This window comes from Meleagris gallopavo, chromosome 8 (assembly GCF_000146605.3).
Source record: "Meleagris gallopavo isolate NT-WF06-2002-E0010 breed Aviagen turkey brand Nicholas breeding stock chromosome 8, Turkey_5.1, whole genome shotgun sequence".
In the NCBI taxonomy this organism is placed as follows: Eukaryota; Metazoa; Chordata; class Aves; order Galliformes; family Phasianidae; genus Meleagris; species Meleagris gallopavo.
This window is the reverse complement of record NC_015018.2, coordinates 16,371,909-16,388,236: the sequence shown is the minus strand read 5'-3', so window position 1 is coordinate 16,388,236 and position 16,328 is coordinate 16,371,909. Positions and strand designations below refer to the sequence as shown.

General features: G+C 42.1%; 1 protein-coding gene and 1 long non-coding RNA gene across 2 annotated transcripts in view; one reads left to right on the top strand and one right to left on the bottom strand.

The window, feature by feature from the left end:
- The window catches only part of LOC109368803, a 103,240-nt gene extending 86,977 nt beyond the window's left edge, over positions 1-16,263 (bottom strand). Inside the window, exons 1-2 of the long non-coding RNA XR_002117152.2 lie at positions 15,732-16,263; positions 14,409-14,504 (exon numbers count right to left, since the gene is read on the bottom strand). This is a non-coding gene — a long non-coding RNA (uncharacterized LOC109368803). The remainder of the gene's footprint in view (positions 1-14,408; positions 14,505-15,731) is intronic.
- CUEDC2 (CUE domain containing 2) overlaps positions 16,205-16,328 on the top strand; it is an 11,095-nt gene continuing 10,971 nt past the window's right edge. The window contains exon 1 of the mRNA XM_010714434.3: positions 16,205-16,263. The gene's annotated coding sequence lies outside the window, so the exon portion shown is untranslated. The remainder of the gene's footprint in view (positions 16,264-16,328) is intronic.

Below are 16,328 nucleotides of genomic sequence, written 5' to 3'. Positions count from 1 at the left end.
CCAAAATACTGTATTTTTCCATCTTCTGGAAATCTTAAGGATGACTCACAGGACACTTACCAGTAGAACGAAACCAATTTTACAATGAGAGAATAGCAAAGAAAACAGTATCATAAAGGTAGGCGGAAAAGAGAGTGCGTGGTTACGCTATGCTATGGGGTTTTTTTCCCTCAGTAATTTAGAAGCACACTAACATCAGAATGCATCAAGATCTACACCATCACAGTTAAAAGATAAGGTTAAAAGGTGTTTGGATATGGCTGAGTTTCCAGTCCTTGGATCTAAATCCAGAAGTCCATGCAGCTTGCACAAAATGAGGGGGGGAGAAAGGGGGGAACAGGACAAAATTAACCATGACGGGAAGAGCTCATCAACCCAGGCTGTGGCTCACAGACTACAAATGGACACTGCAATGGGTAACCTTGAGTTACACAGGACAAGACAACAGAGCTTGAAAGAGACAATTGTTACCTTCCTCACTGTAAGTTAAGATAATGCAAAGACAGTGCCTTCTCACAATCAAAATGAGTATTTGTAATAGAACCAGAAACAAGAGTTGTATCTCCTGATCACCACTCCATGGATTTAATTTTAAAACGCTTTTTTTTTTTAATCTTGTGACAAAAAAAAAAAAAACAACACAAAAACCACAAGACAAGTTAGGAGAAAAAAAGTGTTTTAAACCAGTGGGTATATTGACTTTATTTCAACCTATAAAACCTTAGCTACTCTATATCTTCAGAGCATCACGACCACAACCAAACACTGTTTCACTGAAAAACTGCCTTCACTGTCATTTGGAACATTGGCAAAACTGAAGCAGAAAAGAACTTGCAAAGCAGTGTGACAGCTTTTATCAGGTTAGCAGTTAGAAAAGAACAAGCAGAAGATGGGTTAGAGCATACCGAGACCAGTGGGCAGCAGAAGTTTTGTGCATACAGTGGCATTCAAATAGGAATGGTCAGAAGATGCACAGCATGGACATTTAAACCTCTTTCCCAGCATGAAGGCTGCATCAGGACACGATCCAAATTTAACCTCGATAGGCTCTATGCTGCCACAGCTGGGATGCTCCCTGTACCCAAGGCAGCTAATGCAGGCTTTGCTGAATTTATTTATTTCTTGGCACCAAACAGAAGTCCAAAGGACCTTTCACTTCTCAGTCTAATGCACAGTTCCTGTCATAGGGAAGCATAAGTTGTTGTACTACTGAGAAACTAGTCAAGATGAGGACCATCCCCCTTACTGATGCACACATAGGAAGAAATGCTTTCTTACTTGGAAGTTTGTAACGTGTGGAGCGAACTGGAAAAGCTCAAACAGATGAAGTGGCTTGCCAAAAATCATCAGACAGGACAACGATATATCTAGGCTAGGGCTTATTTGTCTGGTGCTTCTGCATTAAGATGCTTCCTGGAACTCAGCAGCTTGGTGCACACAAAATATCCGCTTCCTTGCAGATTTTTGCCCTAGAGTGAATCTATTACAGGACAGTGTGTCACAGTCATTCCTTTCATGCGTGTGGCACAGACTGCAGAGCAAGACAACCCCTGCAGCATCACAGGTCTGCTATTAGAATCACAGAATCACCAAGGTTGGCAAAGACCTCCAAGATCATCTAGTCCAGCCATCTCTGCTCTGCACCAGACATTCCCTTAGGTACTCCTACCTTTCCTTAAGGCATGCTTAGGAAAAAAATTCTACAAGCATCTCCTGGGGCACTTTTTTTCATTTCAAAACTTTAGTCACAGAATATGAAGAAAGGAAAGTTAACAGCTGAGTTAAAATTAGCATTTTTGTATGCACTCTTAACTGCTCTGACACTGCTAAGTCTATGACAACTAGTTGATTTCAGTTCTCTTTCACTGGAGCTCTGAAAGTGTTGCAGAAGGTACTGGTTTGGGGCTTACAGATACTCTCCAACTCATCTAACCAGAGATGTGAGGGCACTCAGTGTCCCAGCTGCATTTATTTTTCTTTTACATTAAAAAGGTAGCACTCTCTCTTCCTTTTTCCTCACCTCTCACTCAGGGAGGCTCAAAAAGCATGGCCCAATCAGCATGGATCTTTGTATATCAGTTGATACTAGGCATTCATCTTCCCTGAAGATGAAAAAGCACACCTCAGCCCAAACCTGGGTGAAGTAGGAAGATGATCTGTGCAGTGGAGCATATCCTGCCTGGTGGGAAGGGACAGACATTCTCTGTACTCAAAACATCCTCACACACAAGAATGAACTTTTGACTTCAACTGCTGCTAGGGCTGAAGAACTTGATGCTTCTTTGTCTTGGATCTATGTAAAACAATCCCCTTATACTGTTATGCCCATGTGAAGGTAACAACTAAGGCTCAGCCTCCTGTCACACTCCATATCATTCCAGATTTAGCCTGACATCATCAAAGCTCACTCTGAACTGCCAACTTCTCTCCTTATTTTCATCAATTTTATGCTCTTTTTTTTCAACTATATCCATGTGTCGCAACTCAGATGGCATGCCTTTCCTAGCTGTCTTTTCCTCCTCCATTGTCACTATTTCATTTATGTATACAAAGATTCCTAGATCAAATACAGATCACTCAACATCCTGACATTCTCAAGAGCTGACTACAAACTCTGATTATCACAGAAGATTTCTCCTAAAACAAGTATCAGACAAACAGAGCCTATTTTCTCTTCTGAGTGAGTCATCAGCCAGTATAATCCTGACACGTGGAACTTCCACATGTTCAGCCACTGAATTACACTGCAGCATAAGAAGGCAGTGAGTCATTGCTCAGAGCTGGAAGTTGCTGCAGATGTGCTGCACTGGCAGGGAAAGCTAAAGTCATATCTAGAAGAATGGTACGTAACTGAAAATTACGCTTAGCAGTGACAGAAAGTAATGGTCAAGCATTACAAAATACAGCATACTATTAAAATGCAGAGTGGTGATATGTTCTCACTCCCCAGCAATGTTTTTGGGGAGCTCAAAATGTTTCAGAAGGCAAGGCATCCCAATAGCATAGCTCTAGAAGTACAGAACTGGTGAAAACTGTTCTAGCAATAAGCAATAGTGGTTGGAGTGAAACAGTTTCTCATATCCTGTCAGCTAACATTAAGGTAGAGTAGAACTCAAGTAGGCTCTCAGAACATCTGGTTAGTTACAAAATTCTATTAAGCAAAAGGAAAATATACTAGTAACAAGTCCCCCAAAGGCAGAGTGAGGCAAAAAGAATGCTCCAATGAAAGGGCACTGAAAGAAGAGATAAGCACAGTAGCTTGGGAAAGAGTAGGAAGAGGACTCTTGAAAAAATGTCCATGACGAAGGATCAAGAAGAAAAGGCCATCTACTTGGTGCCTGTTCTGAAGAATGTTACGTTGTCCAGGAAAGAAAGCAGAGAAGAGGAAAAAAAAAAATAAAGAAAGAAATAAATCAATATGAAGCTCTTTTAGGAATGCAATGAACACGGGGTGCCTCTGTTTGGCAGCCCCAGGACACTTGCAGCCCTGGCTCAGATTGTGCGGATATGTTTTTGACTTGTCCTGGTCAGCAGATTAATGGCATTAACGAAGTTTCCATTAGCATCGGAGATTGGGGAGGAGGGTGAAGAGACAGAGGCGTCCAAGCGGAAAGCCACATGACTGCAGAATTGATAAGGCTAAAGATGAAACGGAGCTTCATTGGCAGAAGAGAGGCCAGGAAATGCCACTACAAATTAGCCCCAGGCCTCATTTCTTTTCCCTTCATTATCCAAACCCCTTCAGGAGAAGAATGGAGGAGGTTATGACCCTCTCCCAACACACACACACAGATATTGAGTGAGTCTCTCTCAATGAACATAGACGTGGGTAGATCTGTGTGTGTCTAAGGGTCTGTGTGTGTGGTATATTTGTGTCTAAGCACATTTGTATTCATATACGTAAAAAACAACAACTGTATTTCTATCAGGAGAGATCTACAACTTTGAAAGTTTGTTCTCAAAGCTAAGTTCTCAAAGTTTGTTCTCAAAGCTATGATTTCTGCAGCTAATCTGTGTAATTTCTTACATTATTAGTGAGCTTTTTCTTAAAATAAATGCCACTGAAAGCAAAGGTGCTGCAATATTCAGTCGAATTTCCAGCATCTGAACATGCTGTATGTGCCCACAGTAACTTATAGATGGCACAGTTACTGGGAATACACAGGTTTATCTTCACAGGGCTGTGCATGAGCATTTATCTGCAACCATGCATACAGATGTTCAGATTTCATGCATACACACCAGCGTGTGACTAAACATGCACACCTGCAAGTTTTGATCTCTGAAGAGAAGCATGCAAGCACAAGTGTACACGTGCATATTTCCCCACGTTTGTTTTCCAGGGGATTTATCTTTTTATCTGCTTTTGAAGCTCTATGCATAGACATCCTCCAGGGTACCTACACTCTTCCACATTTTTTTTTTCCCTTCTGTGTGCACATCTTGTGTAATTCTGTGTTTCACTGACTACTTGTTTGCTTGTCTCTGTGTCCTGGCTCTTCATCCGAGCACGATAGTCTCTTTCAATAGTCTGCACACTCCAAATAAGTTCTGGTCTACATACACCTATCTTTGTGCGTGTGCATCTTCAGATACATGTGCATCTGAACACTTATGTCTGTAGCAGTAAAGATTTTCCTGTAAGCTGCACATAAAACTATTCTACGTAAAATTACGACTTGCTGCCTGACCCAGTGCAACTCTTTTTTTTTTTTTAAATTATACATTCATTCTCGAGTCTATCAAAGTGGATGTGTTGCTGTTGACTAGTTACTGCACTGAAAGTTAATGAATACAGGTAAATACAATAGCAAAGGCTGAGAAGTGTTTGTCTTAGAAAACACACAAATCCCAGTTCAGAGCCCTGAGAAGTAGCTAAAGAGAATAGAGGGTAAGATCTCTTTTAACTAGCCATTCATAACACACAATTTTAAAGACAGGAAGATGATTTTCTGGACGGATTAAAGAATAACATTTCTCCAAGCCTAATGGCACCTATATGTTGTTAGTAAGAAAGGTAGGCTCTCTTCAAAGAGACTGTTAGCCATAGGATACTAGCAGGAGAGACAACCTCGCCTAGGGGTAAACAAGAAAACAACCTCCTTCTGCGTTTGGAAAACAAAAAGAGAGGAAAAAGCCACGGAGAGATGTGTAAATGGAGCTTTGTGCAACGGTTCTCTGTTATGTGAGCTCTATGTGACAATAGCCCTGAAACCCTATGCAAGCAAACTCATAAAAGAGGTCACTGTCTCTTTAATTAAAGCTCCCTGGTTTGAGGTTAAAAACAAACCCAGTGTTTTATGACCAGGTGTGCGTGTGAAAGAGATGGGAACCCGATCCCCAGCCCAGTGACACAGCAGCAGAGAGGAGATAAGAGAGGAAAGCTTTTTATTAAGGTGTCGCTTGACTGCTGCACTGGGGCAGCACCAGGCAAGGCAAGTGCTGGCCAGGCGGGATGCACGAGCCCCAGGGGACGCAGCCTTCCGCTGCCAGGAAAGGTGGGATCGCTCTAGGAGCACCAGGAAGGTACAGGAAGGCAGCACCTTCTACCAACGTCCAAGACACAGAGGCAAGCAAGACTGCTATGGGGACAAGCACGCTGATGGCATCCTGCTTGGGATCAAGAGAGGCCAGCCTACAGCAAAGCCTGCACCTCCAGGTCTGCAGAGGTGTGCAAGCAACACTCGCATGGCTCGTGAAAACAGCAGAGAATAAACTGATCCTGGCAGCCAATAAAATGCCGAGCCAAGAGAATCAGCAGAGAGGTTGCACTCCCTTCCCGAGCCTTTCAGACATTACTTTGAACATCTGTGCCCACGACACTGCTACTGATAGTAATCTCACTTGGAAGCTGGGGCCTCCATTGCTGTAGAATGGACTCTTTCCATCTCACTTCTAAGGTACATATGACCATAACATTGAACTCTAACAACGTGTCTATAATCCCTGCGCCCTTTTGTACAAGGGCCCCTGCTTCACAGAACCTCCAGCTGTTGGTCCCTGTCCCTAAAACTTATCAGCAAAGACACCTTCAGTTATTTCTCTTGTACTGGTTGCGAGAGCAACAAAGCCTGGCTTGGAACAGGAGGCATCACAGAACCAAGTCCCAGACTATAGGCCACGTTCTCTCCCAGGTAAAAAAAAACAAATCCTACACACCACTGTATATTGGCACTGGAAACAATGTGTTTTGAGACAAAATCTGCATTGCCATGAGTATCCCTGAAGCCAAGGCGGCACAGCTGAGATCCTCAGCAGACAGATTTGCTACAGTAATTACCAAAAGAAAGCTGGAAAGTAAAATGGAGGAGAAAACCTTCCCATCCTTCTGTCTCATTACAGTTACACAAATAACACCAACAAAACACACTCCTGAAGTACTAAATTACAGACAAGTCAAACAGCAAACTTGGATTTTTCTTCAGAAGTGCATGCAATTTTATTTAAAATTGTTCTAATTTGTATCTTTCTGTAAGAAAAACACAGCATTTTTAGAAGATACAACTGGAAGATGGTAGGTCAGTGCATCATTTATTGCATTCAGCCAAAAATATCAGAGATACAGATTGGAAAGGCGACATTGGAAACAGAAGACCAAAAAAGGATAAGAGAGCTCCAATTGCAGCGACATCGTACCCACATTTATCTGCTGTGGATTTTAAGCATCTTTCCAGATGAGATTAAATACCCTATATCCTCACACTGTAGGCAGGGAAATCAGGCACAGAGAAGAAGTCTGACTGCCACAGCTAGTGACACAATTAAAGACAGAACCAAAGTCTCGTCCTTGTTCAACAAAAAGAACAGCTGATCACTGGAGCAAGCTTCCCATTTTCTCCATTTCCTAGAAGTTTCCAGATAGAAAAAAATGCCTTTTTTCAAAATGTACCTTACTAGGCTTAAATAACCGGTAGAAATTTTATGCTTGTGGTATGCAATAGACCACACTATACAAGCCAGTAGTGCTTCTGAGTTTAAAAACCATGGAAACTGCAGAATAATTCAGTCCTGGTGTACCTGGATACCACTAGAACCAAATTCTGCCAGCAGTGAGTTTAAATCAGTTACAATAACCTGTTTGCCAACAGAAGACTGAGAAATCACAACAATTCAGTGAGTTTCCCTGTAACACAAACAGCTCTCACAGTGCAACATTCCCACTGCTGTGCACCTCCTTATACACCTGCTATTAAGTCTGATTTCTGAAGTGGGACAAATCCATTAGAGGTAAAACTCTCTCACTATCAGTACAGTTAGATTAGGGCTGCAATGACCCCTTTCCAGTTTCACAACCTACCATGCTCATTGGATAATTCCTGTAGAGTGGCCCAAGCTGACGGAGCAATTGACTTAAAGTGCAGGTTTGTGTTGACTGCACATCTTCCCAAATTATTTCAGCCTTGAATAATTAATTTTCTGGAAGCCTAAATGATTCGATCTGATGTTCTGAATATGAAATATATGCCCCTTTAAACTCAAAGCTGCATTGCTTCTGTTGAGATGTCATTAAATTCTACCTTCCCTCCCCCCTAATCGTAACTTCTCCCCCCTCCCCCAAAAAGCAAGCATTTCAAGACAAAGAAGACAAAACATGTTTTCAAACAACTAAAAGAATTTTCCCCTGGCTTATAACACAGTTTCCTGTGCCTTTCTTGTTTTAGAAAAAAAAAAATGCAGCTTTGTGGCACAGTTGTGAGCAAATTGTCACATAGACCTCACAGACATCAGAGCAGCTATGCTGATTCCCCCCAGAGGATTATCAAACTCTTTGAAAAGCTTGGTGCAAGTCTTAAGGTTTCCCCTATATTACTAAATAGTAATACTGGCTGCAACACAGAATAATAATACAGGCTGCAAATGGCCCAGTGGCAAAAGATGCAGCTTACCCACATCTGCTCTGTTAGGGACCTCAGCTACTTGGATTTTTTTTTAAATGTTTTTTAGACTGAAAACGTAGATTTAGAACAACAAAATATTTCTTTCCAGAGCAATTGCTTTTGACAAACAACTCCAATTTTTAAAAGATGAAGCATGTTTAAATTTGTACAGAAGATTCCAGCTTTCATATTCAAAACGATTCCTGAACTTACCAGAAAACCCCCACTCCATTTCCATTTGACAGTTTAAGTTCACCAGTATTGTTATTGTCTTTGTGCCTCAGTTCCTCACCAGCGGAAGTGGAATAATAGCACTACTAAAGCCTTAAAGCCAGGGAAGCTCTCTTAAGATAGTTATATATACTAAGCATGGAGGCAAATAACTACTACAAAGTTGCCTTCAAAGTTACAGCTATCCAGTTTTTAGAATTTAAGGATTCAAAACAGAAGTACAAATTTGTTCCTTAAATCACAGCGACCAACTACAATAACAAAACAAACAAAGAACTGGATCTCAAAGACTAACAATTAGAAAACATTTTGCCCAAGAGCCACACAGCCTTAACTTCAGTGCTGTTGTTCACTCTAGCACTGGCTTGAAACAGAGAGGACTTCCTTATGTGTTCTACACCTAAGGAGCCAAAAAGGGAAGAGCGTCATTGGGATTAAATATGTCCATACAAGACTGTGCAATCTAGATTCAGTTCCAAATTCAGCAACAGCTTTCTGACAGTAAGCAAGCCATTTGCTTTGCTCTCTTATTTGCTTCCCTTATCTCAGTTTTTCCACCTGCCCTATCCAGTAATTTTTGAGCTTTAAGAGATCTTAAGTGTTTCTCAAATCCAATGCTGTTTGCATGGGTCATTCTAGATGCTCCCATGGAGTAATAAATAATTGAGAAAGATATGCATGTAGAACTTATCCAGAAAGAGCTATAAACTCGTGTAGTCCAGCAGAGATTCAGCAGGAGAGTCAAGAACTCCAAGTACTCTTTGGAGAGAAGAGCTAGAAAGCAAGACCAGCTGCATTTCGCATGAGCCAGAGGTATTTGCCGCAGAGCACAGGGAGCAAGCTGGTGTGTGCCACAGCTCCCACCCTACTGGTGGAAATAACCAACCCTGCAGGAAAACAGAACGCCAGGCAGCTGGCGTGTGCTTGGGCCTCAGCCTTCCACTCCCACATGGGGCAGACATAAGCAAGGTATATTTGGACTTGGAATAACTGTGGATACTCAGCATGCACAGAGCCATAGCAAAGATGCAAGAGCGACTCAGAGCCAGTTGTGGAGAAACTATGAAAAAGACCAATGTAAAAGTATCTTGGGGAAAAACAAAAACAAACAAAAAAAACCCTAGCTCCCCTCTTCACCATTTTTCCTTACAAAATTCATGTAATGATCCACCTCAAGCTCTTCTGAAAGTCTGAACACCATCTCTTTCCTCCATCATCCATTCACCCTCAAAATAGAATTACAAATGTTACTCTGTACACTTTTTCCAAGTGAAACAGGATTACAGTAAGAGCAGTTGCCACGCTATGAACTGACAGACATTCACCCACCCTGTGTTACAGCTAGAGCACAACACAGACATACTGAAATTCTCCAGAGGTAAAGGCTTAGAGAAGCCACCACAGAGCTGATCCTCTACTGCCTCCCCGCAGGGGAAAAACATCTTGCTACACCTCTAATTTCCTCTTCCACTCTTCTTTCCACGTATTTAATTTCACAAACTGTTTGAAACAAGATGTGCACCCACAAAGTTAAGGGAATTGTTGTCTGAGAACTCAAGAGGTTTTTGCACCAGTGTGTACCACTGGCTTCTGCACAGCACAGAAGAGTTGAGTTATTACCCACAGTGCTACAACCCCTAACTAGCTTTTCTTCCTCCTCCATTCCTGCCCCTTTCTTCATCTGCTGCTTTTCACCCCCTCCACGTTTGCTCATTCCTCTCCATCTCTTTCCCCTACTTGTTTCCTCCCTCTACCATTTCCATCCCAAAAGTTCCCAGTTAAAAGCATTGCCTGAAGCAAGATCACATCTCCAATGAGAGGCAACTTCATTACAGTTTAACATAAAAAGATCAGCTGATATTGATCCATAATTTGGACAAGTGCCACGTTATTGACAGGAAGACAAAATAAGTTAGAATGGCCATGTTTCAAAAATTCTGTATGTACACTCAATCACTGGAACAGAAATTGCAGCTGGGTATATAATAACACAACCGTGTTCTTTATTTCCCCTGTAGATCAATGCTAATATGAAGAGGGCCACAGAAGATGGATGTTACCAACAGAAAATCTTGAAATTCCAGGTTAGAACTTGGGTGGCTTCATGGATAAAAGATCACGTGTGCAATGCTAGTGTAATTTACATACGAAAGACCAAGCTCCTTCCTTAATACCCAAGGATGCTCTACTTCAAAGTAGCCACTTCTGCATTTAAATTCAGGTTAGCGAAAACAGAAAGTGACCCAATATCCTGTGTTAGATAACTACACAGAGGCTTTAGTTCACAAATCTAGGGGACTCCTGATGGGCTGTCCCGCAGGACAAGACACATTCACACACAGATACAGAGAAAACGAGCTCTCTACACATTACTGTACAATTCTCTGCTAAAATGTAGCTTTTCCTGAAGGAAGATGCTGACAGAAGAGGCAGAAATTACTTTGTTACATTTTACTAGAAACCATATTGCCAGGCCACTGAAGTACGGCAGGACTTCAGCCCTCGCTGCCTGTTCACTCGGGAGGTTCACAACACCCGTGTAGCAGATGTCCAAGCTGGTCAGCAAGGAGTGCACACAGGAACCCCAGCACCAAAAAGAATCCTCCACCATTTGAGCAACAAGAAAAAAGAATCATTTTGTAAATAACCGTAACATATATTTATTCTTTGTACAGACCAATTGGTACAGAGAACAAAACAGCAGACAAGGCATTATATCTGCACTTTGCTGAGAGCATTTCTTTCTGAGTACTTAATTCTGTTAAAGCCAAATTCCTCACACAGACCTCTACTATAAAAAGGCTAGGTTCAGTCATAGCTCATACAGGAGGACTGCACAGCATTACTGACCACCAGAGCAATGCTGGTGTCCCCTAGGAGTCAGAACCCCAAGAGGCACAGCTGTAAGATATGTGCCTTTGCCTTTCCTGCTTAAAAAGCTCCTCTAGCTAGTAGCACTCTTATTTTCTCTGTAAGCCAGCTACTTAAGGCCAGCATAACTCACTTAGCAATGCATTGCACACTTTTCCTGATGTAGGAATACCGAGTAATTGAAAGAGAAATAATACGCATCAATGACTAGGATTTTTACTGAGATTTATCCCTTCCTGTTTCCTCCTGACCAGCACGTATTTATCTTCGAGGCTGAGGACTACAAGCTACATTAGCTCAGAACGTTGCACTGGTAGGCCTGTCCAGACAAAAGTGTGGTCTGTGTACACACACATATTTCAGTGCTGAGGCAGGAACACCAAAACACCAAGGCGAAAGGCCTACTCCAACTTCCCTGCCAGTCAATGACAAGAATCTCTCTCTCTCTCTTTTCACAATCCCTAATTCGTGAAGCTTCTTCAGTACTTTAAAGTGACATGCTCACATAATTAACATTACATTGTGTACATTTCTAAAAAAGTTACATAGTATGTGACATTCACAGGAAATATTCACTCTTGACCTGTTCATTAAAGCAGACTGAATTCCCAGAAAAAAATATTCCATCAAAACTTCAGTTCACACTTGGGCCTTGATCTGAATCCAAACTCTCCAATTAGCCCTTACCTTGAGAACAGGCCAAACCTTTATGCAGGTATTCCCACATTTTCTGAGCAGCACAAATCCCACACGGAGGTGCGTGACTCCTGCAGTATAATGCTCCCAGTATAAAGCTGCAATGTTTAGGATGTGTACAAGAACAGTGAAGGAGGGGGATTATTAACTGCACTTCTACTGATCATAGACTTGCACAGACCTACCTGCAGAGGGACTGCATCAGCAGAAACACCGTATGAGACACAGGCTTCAAAGCATCCTCAAGCTCTAACAAAACTTCATCCAGTGAGCTATAAATGCCCTTTCCCCTTTCTCTTCCTCCTCCTTTTTGAGCCCATCTGGCTAATAGGTCAGAAGTGAGGACACCTGTGCATGATGCCATTGAAACTGGGAGATTATTTGCTAACTGTGGAGGTTTAGTTCCCATATGAAGCACCTGCTGCTGGCCCTGGTTCACATGGGAGCTGAACCTACTGCCGGTGGCCCCCGATTCACCTTCTCATTATTTGTTAGCTTCACTAGAGGGGTGCAAGGAGCATGGACTGTCTGCCTCCCACGCCGGGCTTTTTGGGAGCTAGCACTCCTCTCCTCCTCCAGGATGGCTCTTGCTGCAGGCTTGCTAAGCTCCTACTGCGGCCTCAGAGTGGCACCTAGTGCTCAGCTGCTGCACTGCTCTTCAGCTCTCACACAAATTGTCCACCTGCTGCCCAAAAGCCAGGGTCAAGGACTGTACAACAAGCAGAAGAACTGGGCTACCTCATGGAAATTAGTGTACTTTTCTCATCAACTGCGTGATAAACTGGTTCCATGGGGAGCAATTAGGAGTACAGTAAATTCTGAAGTGAGTAAATTTATCCTTCCAGTTCACCAAACAGTGATATTTAAAGAGGGTAATTCCTATACAGCCCAAACTAGAAAATGGCAACTTCTACTTAACAACATTCATCCTCCATCATTATAGTGTTTTACCAATATATACCTATGGAAACTGTCATGAAATTACTGAGCATTTCTTTGAGAGCCGTGCCTGTTCTCAGATGCTGCAACTTCTTCCACTGCTGCTTACAACAACTCTGTCTCCTAAAACTAGTTTTTTTGAACTCATTTTTCCCCTTCTGATCAGACATTTATTATGCAAATTCAGCTAGTTAAGTATTAACATTTTCCAGTTCTTAAAATTTCTGTGAGTTAGGGGAATCCTTCACACTTGGATTCTGGCTGAACAAGCTGCTACAAAATATAGAACACAAAAACGACTTCCACATATGAATGCAACGGAAGAACAGATCTTGTCAATATCTTATCTGTAATACACATGGCAAACGAGCTTTCAATAAATGACATTTAAACCCATTTAGCCTGGCCTGGCAAAGTGTCCAGCATCCACTTTGTCACAGGACTGAGAAGCATTCTAGAGACAGAAGGTCCATTGTGGCAGCAGGGCCTGCATTCACAGATAAAAGGGAAGGAGTCACAACAGACTTGATGCTGCAAAGGTCAGTTGCTTCAGAACAATGTAACATCCATTGTTAACAGACCGTTGTTCACGATAACAACACTACTAAGAAAGCCCTGCATTACACTTGTTAAATAACAAAAAAAAACCAAAAACCCAACTGTTAAGTCATACGCAGTGACTAAGAATCAGTCACTGAGCTCTGACTAGCTACACCTACAAGAAGCTCAGAAAAGCTGCCCGACCTAGAACACCTGCACACAGGTCACTGTGCCCAAATATTCAGCAATCTAAAAGCTCCTCCAAGCTGTGAGATCATCTGACATTTTTACTTGGGCAGTTCTTGTTTGACTTTTTGCTGTAACCAACCAACAATTTCAGAATTACTTTTTTTTCAGTGGCTTAAGTACATCACCATCCAATATAACAGCACCAAGAGCCTTTTCAAGAACAAAAGCCTCCATCTCTTCAGGGCTTTTTAGTTTCATCCTTTTTAGTTTCATCTTTTTAACACTTTTAAAATTGGTCAGATTAATAGAGCAGCTCCAGACACACATTCTCATCCCTTTATAGACCAGCTTTCCTAAGTGTGTTATAACCAGACATTGAAAAAAAGACTTTGTCCCCCAGCTGCTTTGTTTTTTCACATCCTCAAAGCGCTCCAAAGTAGCACACTTGTTAGTGTAGGATGAGTCAAGGAACTTAAGTTCTTGTCTCCTCTTTGCAGCTTTGTTATAGACACATACTGCGATTTTTGGAAATAAATGTCATCTTTCTGTGCTTCAGCCTACTGTATGTAAAATATGTGAAGCACAAATGAGTTCTCTGACAGAAAGATGACAGACATTATTCATTTACTTATTATTCACTTACTGTGCTCTTTATTTTTAGATAAATTACCCATTTCTGTCACTTAAAGGTTTTTATACCTGTGAATGAAACAGATTCGTTTGTCGCAGACAACCTCAGAATTGCCTGTTACAAGACCTTTGTAATTGTAAAAATGTACGTGTCGCAGTAAGAGGAGACAAGGGTAACAACAAAATATATGCATATATATATAGTATATATACATATATGTATTCACATAGAACTTTCCTGCTACCAATGAAGAATAAAGATAAAAAGCTCTAATAAATATAATTGTAACCTTGAAATGCAGGCTTATTCACCTGTGAGACTCTGCAATTGAGTGGCAGAAATAAACATCTTTTGGATTTCAAATTAAGCACATTCGTTATCAACTGAGAAATAAATATGAGAAAATGGCAACTGCATTTTCGAAGTTTACTTACTCTCCTCTCAGCTGCCTGCCTTCTACAGCACATCCACCAGAGGGCTTCAGGACCCCATTCTTGTTCGGTGTGGAAAACGGCAGCGCCTCGGCGTGCCTGCAAAAGTGGAAATGGAGAATTGGTGTCTCCTTTGGTTGGAGCAGGAAGTCGGGCTGAGGTCTGTGCTTTCAAAGGGATGTACAGAGGTTTTCCCCACATAAGGTTCTTTAAATTTATGTAGTGATGTGAGAATTAACATTCATTGCTGAACACATTTTTTTTTTTGAAGCGACACTTGTTCTCAAAATACACTTATTCTAAATTGCAGAAGTGGACATGAGCAGAAGACTGAAGATAGATCATAATTAAAACCTAGTTTGGTTTGGTAAGTACAAAAGTAGCGGACAAAGCTCAATCTACGCACTGATACTCTTGGCCCACCAAAGGGAAGAGAAAATATTTTCAACAGTCTCAAAGGCACATACAAATTATGATGGAACTAACTAAAAATAATATTTTTTTAAAAGCCACAATATCAAGAAATGCACCCTCAAAATAAATTCTTTTCTTCAGAGTAAGCTCAGTCCGCAGAGCCTTTTAAATCAAGAGTAGACAAAAAAATGCAGAACACCATTGTAGGGAATATGTTTCCATTAAGCAGGGGGCAACAAATGTGTTCTATACAAATGTTGTAATCTCAAATTCAGGTATCAAAGAGAAGCATATGTAACACAAAAAATTACTCAAATACATACATTGTCCACCCTCACATCAAAATACCACAAAACCAACTTATTTCAAGTACACTATACAACAAGGAGATAGTAACGAACTGCAGAAGGAACAATTTTCCTCTAGCCTGATTAAAAACACATGCATTGTTCATCGTGTTTGTGAACAAATATGAATTCCATCACATAATGAGATGGTACCTTCACCTGCCTGATTTATGAACACGAATTCCATCACATAACGAGATGGTACCTTCACCTGCCTGGTTTACAGCAGCCCATGACTGAGGAGTAGAAGGGCTCTCCAAGCACACTATCCTGCCCTGCTGCTCCCTTCCACATGGACCCTCTACAAGGCTGTGTTTTGTGTGTTTATATGGGGAGCCCGATAGAGCTTTTATTGATTTTTACATCCAAAAATCCTCTGAATTTACCTCTAGATTAGGGAGCTATTAGAAGCTACATTTGTTCCAGTGTTTATTACCAGTATTACAAGTCCAAGCAAGACCAGGAAAGCACAAAGCAGAGTGACCCAAAACTAAAAAATCCTTAAACCCTGCCCACAAATAAGGGTGCTATGAAAAGCCAGTAGAACCTCACGTGCCATCCTTACCATGCGTTAGCTCAGGCAGTCCTGCTCTGCAGAGCTTTCAGACAAGAGCACCGCGGCAGTTTGCATTCACTTTAAGAACGCTTTCCAAGGGCTTTACATGCATTACTTCATTTTCCTTGGAAACTGCCCTTCTGCTTCCCCGTGCTGCCAGCAGCTCCCAGCGCACGCCTGCCGAGCAGCAGCCGGGTTCTCAGCACAGCCTCACACAGCAAGGCCACAACTTAGAACCAGACACATAGACGTTCGTTCAGGGGATTTTATAACCACTTCACTAAACACAAATCGCAGAGCAGAGGAAAAGGAACGTAGAATAGCCGGATAATTGCAGCAAAAACAGAAGCGGAACCCAAAGACAGTGAAAACTCATCACGGGCGACAGCCACCCCGCAGCTCCTGCCCACAACCAAGATGGCGGCGCAGGGAGCGCCCCAGCACGACGCCGCTCTATCCGTCGCTCCCGCCTCTACGACTGGCAGCGCTGCGCCCACGTGACGTTTTCACCCGCGCTGCGCGGGACCTGCGCCGGCAGAGAGTGAGGCCGCGGGGGGTGCGCGCGGCGATCAGGTGACCCCGGTCCGCAGCCCGCCTCCTGTCGGC